Here is a 7,894-nt window from a genome sequence, read left to right on the forward strand (position 1 = left end):
GCATAATGAGCCAGGGGGAAAGGGTTGAAGCGTGTCACTGTGTGCACGCTAACTGATCCACAGTCATTGTTGTTATTTTCAGCATCATCAGAGCCTGTGGACCAGGATCGATTGCAGATGCCCCCTCTCACACCTGAGGGTTCTCAAGTGTCACCTGCATCAGGGTGGCAAATAGTGAGGAGGACACTCTTATATTACAGGTGGATACAGACGGGCTGGTCAGATGGCCTATGGAATGCCAAATGTAATGTTATGTGGATAAGTGTGAGGTGATGCACTTGGGCAGGACAAACAAGGCGCGGGAATACGTGATGAATGGTAGGACCATGGAAAGTAAGGAGGATCAGAGTATGCATGTCGACTGGTCCCTTAAGGTAGTGGGACAGGTAAATGCCATACTTGCCTTTATTAGCCGAGGAATAGAATATAGGAACAGGGAGGTAATGTTCCAAGTGCAGAAAACGCCGTCTAGGCCACAGCTATAGTTCTGCGTGCAGCTGTGAAATGCGCTCCACAGGAGGGATGTGATTGGAGCGGAGAGAGTGCAGAGGTCGTTGACCAGGATGCTTGCTGGCTGGAGAGTTTGACTTATGAGGAGAGATAGCATAGACTGGGGTTATTTCCCCGGAGCAGAGGAGATTGACGGGTGATATTATTGAGGTTTATAAAATTATGAGAGGCTTAGATAGGGTCAACAGAAAGGAACTTTTCCCCTTGGCGGAGGGATGAATAACCTGGTGGCATTGACTTAAGGTAAGGGGCATGAGCTGGACAGGTGATGTGATGAGCAACTTTTGCACACAGAGGGTGTTGGGAATGTGGAGTGCACTGCCTGAAAGGGTAGTGGATGCAGACACCCTCCAAACATGTAATAAGTATTTGGATGTGCCATGGAATACAAGGCCATGGGCATAGTGCTGGGAAATGGGATTAGTAGACTTAGGAACGTGCTTGACCCGCGCATCTTCAAAGGATCCAGGGCCTCCTGTTCGAAGAGGCTTAACATCATCAGGTGAGCCTGGCCGCCTCCAGTCCTTGCACGCTCTGACGCATTATGAGCATTCTTCTCCTGAAAAACAGAGAAAACCATTCATTGCGGCAATTTGCATATGTACTCTGCACACGCACGTCGCACCCCAACCACAGTGGCCCATATCAGGCCCCCAGTGCCTCCTCTCCCTGCTACTGTTGATCAGTCACACAAAGATAGTACGCCTGCTCCCAACACCCCGCCAACGGCCACCTTGGACACATTGTGCATACGTCACTTTAGGAAACACACGGTCTTTGCTCCCATAGCAAGGGGGTGCAACTATATGCAGCGTCGAGGGCAGCAGGCTCTTGGCCATGAGACCTTGAGGCTCCCCTTTCACAATCTCATCACCATGAATAGGACATGTGTTGGAGTTCTGAGTATGCGCCTAGCTGCACCTCCTGCAGGTTGCCCCCAGACTAGTCACGTGTGACTAAGAGCAACACATGGTGCAGGAGAGAACCCATCTCCTCATGAACCACTCAGGCTGATCTAAGCATGGGCACTATCTGCTTGCCCACCCAGCGTACAAGAAATGTCCAACATGATTTAATGCAGTCACAACAGTAAGACTTGGAGGGGGGGGGCTCAAAGATTAAGGCTACCGGCTGGGTTAAATGCCCAACACCAACATGGTACTCACCCTTCCCGAGTGCAACAGGTCATTGAAGCGTTTGTGACACTGGATCCAGGTGCGCCGCACCACGTCGCGGGAGCTCACCACCTCCGCCACCTCCTCCCAGGCACGTTTGGTCATGTGGGGGAGCCTCCTCCTCCCATCCTGGGGGACCAACACCTCCCACTGTGCTGCCACCTCCTCGAGGAGGGTAGCAAGGCAGTCATCAAAAAGTGAGGGGCGCATTGGCTCATCGCTGGTCTACCCTGTAGCCTGTCCCGCTCCTGTGGCAGACCCTGTAGCCTGCCCTGCTCCTCTGCCCTTCCCTCCAGCGTGCCCTGCTCAGCCGACCCCCTGCGGTGTGACTTGGAAGTGGCCATTGTGAGCAGCCTACAGGAGGCTGCCAGGCCTCCCTTTAAACAGACTGTCGGGTCGCCTTTGGACCCAGTGGTCTGTGCACACTCGCCGCAGCCCACACACTCCCGCTATTCATGGGAGTCCACAAATGGGCTGGGCGGGCCTTAATTGGCCCACCCACGCAGAATGGCGGCACGGACCCGATCGCGGGTGCCGATTGGGTCCGCACCCGGCTGCAGCCGCTCCAGCTTTGCCCACCCGACAGGCAGAAAATTCTGCCCATGAAATGTTAGTCATTATAACTAGAGGGCTAGAATATAAAGGAGAGGAAATTTGGTACAGCTATACAAAGCACTGTTTAGACCACTTCTGCATAGAAAAAATCCATTGGTCTTAGTAGGAGCGCAGCGCAGATTCACCAGAATCCACAAAGGCTCCTTTGACAGCACCTTCCAAACCCATGACCACTACCATCTAGAAGGACAAGGGCAGCAGACACATGGGAACACAGCTGCCTGGAAGTTCCCCTCCAAGTCATTCACCATCCTGACTAGGAAATATATCACCGTTCCTTCACTGTCGCTGGGTCAAAATCCTGGAACTCCCTTCCTAACAGCACCGTGAGTGTACGTACACCACATGGACTGCAGCAGTTCAAGAAGGCAGCTCACCACCACCTTCTCAAGGGCAACTAGGGATGGGCAATAAATGCTGGCCCAGCCAGCGAAGCCCACATCCCATGAATTAATAAAATAAAAGCATGTTACCAGGGCTCCAAGGGTTAGATTATGAGGAGTCTTGTATTCTCTGGAATACAAAAGGGTACAGCATGATTTAATTGAGTTTTTGAATATTGTGAAAGCAGTTGATAGGGTAGATAGGGAGAAACACGTTCTACTGGTGGGGAAATCTAGGATATACTTCAAGGCCATTGGGAGAGAAATAGTGGGTGGAATCTAATGAAACTCCTGGGAGTAGGAAACTGGGCTGGCAGGGAGCGTATAATTATACGGGAGGTGAAATGTCAGCTTCCTGAGGGCAGGATGAAAGTTGGGAAGTAAATTGATGACAGATTAAAGGTGGATTGTGGTTCCTGACAGCAAGTGGTGGGAACCTATTTTAAATGCATTAGCATGTCATGCTTACTCATTAAAACACATGGTCGCCAGATTAAATTATACCTTTGTGATTAAATTGATAGCAAACAGGAAACACGTGCCTTCAGATTCACAATTGATTAATGGGGGCATGCAGCAGGCGAGGTAGTCTTGCTGGTGGATTTGGAGTGGTCAGGGGAGAGGAGGCTGAGCTGTTGCATTGACCTCGGGTGGCAGCTTTCTAGGGATGTTGGGTCAAGGCGGCCTAAGAAGCGTCATGGGAGAACAGAGCGGGGGCGCTGCTGGACAACAAAGGGAAGGTCATCTCTGCTGAAGACAGCTCAATCATGATAGAGGGGAGATCAAGGGTGATTGAGGGCAGGTCAATGGTGAGGCTGAGAGAGACGAGGGTAACCGAGGGTAAGGCAAAGATGATGGTGGGAGGGTTGAGGATGATAGTTGCCAGATTGAGGGTGATGGGGGCAAATCCAGGATGCTGGGCGGGGGTGGGGATGCAACACAATGGTGACGGGGACAGCTCTAATCTGACAGACAGTTGATCAAGGGTGATGGTATGCTCAATAGTCACAGAAGGCAAGGCTAGAGTGATGGACGGAAGGTGAAAGGTGACTGAGGGAGGGTGCAGGGTGATGGCTTGCAACTCCAGGTATTCAAGTACATCAGGTGTGGAGCTGGTGGCAGCAATTTTAAATTCTTCCTCTCGGACAGCAGAATATTGCTGCTGGCTTGCATGGAGTGGATGCTTGTCCGGGTGCCATTTGAATATGGTGCTCAGATTTTTGACCCTGTGTGTTAAAGGCTGGGTCAGTAAATTCCCGACTGTCCCTGTCACAGAAATGCCAGGCCCCTCAACCGTGCATAGCTAATTGGCTGACTGTCGCATGATTGTGCATGGCCAGCTGCCCCACCTCCGAGCAGAAGTCCCGCTCAGATCCAGTCCTGCCATTGGGACGCTCACCGCTGCAACAAGATTCTGCCCAGGTATTCATGTCTGTGTTGTCATGGAGCACTATTTGAAGAAGATCAGGAGTAATTTCCTCAGTGTCCAGGCCAATGTTCATTCCTTAAACAACATCACTATAACAGATTATCTGGTCATTACAACATGCTATTTGTGGGATCTTGTTGCTCACAAGTTGGCTGTCATGTTGCCTATTTTATAACAGTGACTACACTTCAAAAATAGTTCATTGGCTGTAAAGCTCTTTGAGATGTCCTGAGGGCATGAAAGCTGCTATCTAAATGTAAAGAGTACCGATATGGTAGAATTCTCTCCTGCAAAAAGCAGTAGGTGTCAACTCAATGAATAATTTTAAAACTGAAGTCAACAGATTTTTGTTAGATTAGAGTATAAAAGGATATAGAGCCAGAGTAGATGGATGGATTTAAGATATCGATCATCCATGATCTTACTGAATTTCAGAACAGACTAGAAGAACTGAATAATCTATTCTTATTCTTATGTTCCTTCCAATATTCCTAACCACACACAGGCATAATTTCCTGAGGCCCTGCTCCGGCCAGGGAGCCTTATCAGTTACAAGTACTGGTCAGAAAACAGGGGCTGCACATTGTAGTCTTGTCTCTGTTACAATGGACACTGCTGGCAGCTGGAACAGAGCCTTGCAAAATTAGCCTGATGGAAATGATTTCCACATACACTAAATTCACCTTTTTAATCTTGATATCTTGAAAATTATGCCAGCTAGAGAATTTTACATTTTTTTTTCTTGGGTGGTAAGGCAAAACATATGGTATCATATAGGTCTCCCGCTTTATGCCTGCCTTCAATTCCATTGACTTCAACTAATATTCCGTTCTAGTGAAATGTCTGCACCTTGCTCTGTAACAGCAAGCAATTTGGGCAAATAGATAAACTAGTGAAAGTGAAACCTTTCGTTTTCCTGTCCATGATGGGATTCTCCTGCCCGTTTTTTGTAACTTTGGCAACAGAGCTGCTGAAACTTCATGAAACTTGGATAAATGGCGGCTGTATTTAAATTTCTCACTTTCTCTTTTGAAACTCGAGCCATATAAGCACTCATAATATGACAAAAAGTTAAAAGGATTTTTTGCAAAAATAAAAAATATATATATAATTACTATGAAGATTACAAAAAAAAATTGAATTAACCCCTAGTGTTCTGTGCAGTAAACTCAGAATATGATTGACTAAAACTGAATAATATTTTACTCGGCCAAAGAAAATACTACATGGGTCAATAACAAGAAAAATATTCTCCATTATTGAATAGAATAAAGAACTCAGTCCAAGAGGTTGCAGTCCTAGTAGGTCTTTGTCATTCAAGATGTCTATGTAAGAGCCTGACTAGTCTGCCCTTTCAATCTTTGATTGGTTTCGAAGCATGCTGCGATTTCAGAAGGAGCAGCTATATTTTTCAAGCTGCTTGTTTAAACAGTGTTATGCTTTTTTCATCCTTGAACATATTGACACTGAACTGAGAATGCAAGAGTAAATGATACTTTACAATATAGCTAGAGGTCATGGTGCCACAAAGTTCTGTTAACTGGAAAAATGTATAATAGTTGGTATTTCTTTTCTGTTATATAGACCTCCGGGAGATGCTCAATCTCCCAGCAAAGCACAGACAATAAATAGATTATTTGAAAGAATAGAACTCATTCATCAATTTGACCCTCCCGTCTTTCAAGCTGATCAGCGCAAAGAGCAGATCTAATTCTTTTCGCATAAGGTTGAAAGTTGGGGTATAGGCACGACTTTTTTTTAATTGGCCAGCTGCTGAAATGTCTTATTCCTGTGTCCTTGCTCCAGTATTAATGTATTGCTACACCTCTTGCAAAGCCTTGATCTTCTGGAACACCATTGCCTTGTTGGCAATTATGCTGCAATACAGCATTTATTGCATATTACCATCAGCCAAACAGGTATGAGAGTGAATGGTGCGGAATTCACAAATCTGTTCAGATCTCAAAAGTAAAACCTCCAAAACACTTAACCATGATCTTTTGTAATGTTTGAAGCAGTCCAACTACAAATTAAAAACAATTTTTTTAAGAGCGTGAATGAAGGCTTTATTATTGTATTGATTAAAATGTAATAAGATGGTGGCTTTGTGGTAATGTCATCCAGAGGCCCAGGCTAATCCTCTGGGGCACATTCAAATCCTACCATGGCAGCTGGTGAAAGTTAAACTCAATTAATAAAATCTGGAATGAAAGCTAGTCTTAGTAATGAAGACCATGAAACTATCATTGAATGTTGTAAAAAACCCATCTGGTTCACTGATGTCCTTTAGGGAAGGAAATCTGCCATCCTTACCTGTTGTGGCCTACATGTGACTCCAGACCCACAACAATGCTTTTGACCACCCTCTGTGATGGTTTAGCAAGCCATTCAGTTCAAGGACAATTAGGGGTTGGCAACAAATGCAGTCCTTATTAGTGATACCACATCCCATGAAAGAATAAAAATGTATAGGAGCTGAGCAGGCTCTTCAGCGCATCATGCCTGCTCTGCCAATCATAATGATCATGATTGACCTTCTATCTCAATTCCGCTTTCCCACATTATTCCTGTAACCCTTGATTCCCTTGGTCTTCAACAATCTATCGATCTCTGTCTATAATATATTCGACAACTGAGCATTCACAACCCTTTAGGGTAGAGCATTTCAAAGATCCATAACTCTTTGAGTAAAGGGATTTTTCCTGTTCTCAGGCTGACCCCTTACTCTGAGTCTAAACCATCCCCTCCACCCCCAGCCCGGGGAAACATCCTTCCAGCATCTATTCTATCAAGCCCTTTAAGAATTGTATGTGTTTTAGTGAGATCACCCTCATTCATTTAAATTTCAGGAAATGTAATACAGGTCTATTCAATCTCTCATAGACAACCTCTCATCCCAGGCATCTGACTATTGAACTCCCTCCAAGGTTAGTATATCCTTTCTTAGATAGGGAAGCCAAAATTGTACACAATATGCTTGGTATTCACCAAGACCCCATGCAATTGTAATAATTTATAAATGGACAGGAGGGGCAATTATAAGATGTACACTATGAATGAATTTTGTTCTGATAAATTAAATGGATACAACAAGTTGCTTTTGCCATGTAATTGAACTTATGAGGGGTAATTTTACCCTTTTCAGCCTGGTGGGAAGGGGATGAGTTCAAGTCCAATGACACCTTTACGTTACCCCCACCCCTCCCTGGTTTTATTTTCTAGTGTCAAACAGCCAGTAGAAAGTCAAATTGGGTAGAGTGTAAATCAGGCATCTGACACAATTGTGCCCCATTCCTGCCAGGTGGGTAGCTTAAAATTACTTGCATAATCTAAAAAGTGTGTAAAAATAGGCTTGTTGATGGCTCAGCAGTTGCATCATATGCCACGGTACATAGCTGGGAGGTGTATGGTTATATCGCAGATTTGCTCCGTGTTAGCTAACTTCAGCCGGAATTTATACTTCTGATTACTATCCAGTGATCCCTCCTGAAAATACATGGATGCTAAGATTTTGTTCAGCAATGAAGACCTCATAACTGTGCTGTGTACTGCTCAGACTCAAGCATAAAGATCAGTAAGGGGCCTGCGTGGAGACAGGCGACGCTGCTGATGTGAGATGGAGACTGAGTGAGTAGCGAATTAGGTTCATATGATAAGTTCTGGTGAGTCTTTTTCAGGTTTTAACTATAAATTAAGAAACAAGACCTGACATAGTACTCACTTCCAAGTTAGGTTAGCTTGTTAAACAGAGAAATGCCTGGAGTGGCAGCTATCTGTCAATC

Source organism: Cetorhinus maximus, chromosome 2 (assembly GCF_964194155.1).
Source record: "Cetorhinus maximus chromosome 2, sCetMax3.hap1.1, whole genome shotgun sequence".
Classification (NCBI taxonomy): domain Eukaryota; kingdom Metazoa; phylum Chordata; class Chondrichthyes; order Lamniformes; family Cetorhinidae; genus Cetorhinus; species Cetorhinus maximus.